Source organism: Arachis duranensis, chromosome 5 (assembly GCF_000817695.3).
Source record: "Arachis duranensis cultivar V14167 chromosome 5, aradu.V14167.gnm2.J7QH, whole genome shotgun sequence".
NCBI lineage: Eukaryota > Viridiplantae > Streptophyta > Magnoliopsida > Fabales > Fabaceae > Arachis > Arachis duranensis.
Window position 1 is genome coordinate 55,324,242 of NC_029776.3, and position 1,347 is coordinate 55,325,588.

A 1,347-nucleotide genomic window follows, 5' to 3' on the forward strand; every position below is an offset into this window, starting at 1 on the left:
GGATGAAGGCAACAGGAAAGCAAAGATTCAGAAGGAACAACGCATCTTCATACGCTTATCTGAAATTCCCACCAATGAATTGCATAAGTATCTCTATCTTTATTTTATGCTTTATTTATCTTTTAATTATCAAAACTCTATAACCATTTGAATTTGCCTGACTGAGATTTACAAGATGACCATAGCTTGCTTCAAGCCGACAATCTCCATGGGATCGACCCTTACTCACGTAAGGTTTATTACTTGGACGACCCAGTGCACTTGCTGGTTAGTTGTGAAGTTGTGAAAAAGAGTTGAGATTACAATTGTGCATACCAAGTTCTTGGCGCCATTGAGATCACAATTTCGTGCACCAGTGTACAAACTCATGCTATTCTCGTTTGTCTTGAGGGATGGAGCAAAGCTATGGCTAGATTCCCGACCCAAGAAGAGTTTAGATACTTGGGACAAGGTTGTTATTGAGTTTCTTACTAAATTTTTCCCACCAAAGAAGCTGACTAAGCTTAGGGTGGAGGTTCAGAACTTCAGGCAGAAGGATGGTGAAACTCTTTCTGAAGCTTGGGAGAGATACAAGCTATTGACTAGGCAATGCCCTCCGGACATGTTCTCCAAATGGACCCAACTAGATATCTTTTATGAAGGTTTGGGTGAAATGTCCAAGATGTGCTTAGATAATTCTGCAGGTGGTTTATTACACAAGAAGAAGACACCGGAGGAGACTATTGAGCTTATTGAATTGGTTGCTAGTAACTAATATTTATACTCATTTAACAGGAATCCTGTGAACTCTGAGGCTCCTCAAAAGAAGGGTGTCATGGAAGTAGAAACTCTTAATGCTCTTCTTGCTTAGAATAAGCTTATGTCTCAGCAAATAAGTATACTTACTCAACAGATGGGTGGCATGCAAGTCTCAGCTATCAACACCCAAAATCCACCTCAAGAAGCCTCTTATGACATAACAGGTAATTTTGTGCAAAATGATAATTATGATTATGCTCAATTTTCATCTAAACAGGTCAATTACATGGGAAGTGCTCCTAGAAATCCCAACAATGATCCCTATTCTAAGACCTACAATCAGTGGTGGAGAAATCACCCAAATTTTGGGTGGAGAGTGTGATGACAAGTCATCTTAGCCTAGTTTCACTAGTCTCTTTCTTTTGTTTTTAATTGAATTATGCACTTTTTTGAGGCCTAAGCAAGCAAATTTGGGTAGATTTTCATTCTTCCTTTGATTGAATCAACCATAGATGAATTAATGCAATTTCATGAGGTTTTATGCTATATTTGATGCATATTAGGATAGAATGAATATCTCATGATTTTGAGCACAGCTTTGATGTGTTT

The 1,347-nt window shown here is 38.2% G+C and overlaps 1 non-coding gene across 1 annotated transcript; it reads right to left on the reverse strand.

Annotated features, from left to right (window-relative positions):
• Nucleotides 1-499: 499 nt before the first annotated feature.
• Nucleotides 500-606, reverse strand: LOC127748056 (small nucleolar RNA R71). The gene has a single exon (XR_008009999.1). It is a non-coding gene; the product is annotated as a small nucleolar RNA R71 (small nucleolar RNA).
• Between the last annotated feature and the right edge of the window lie 741 nt (nt 607-1,347).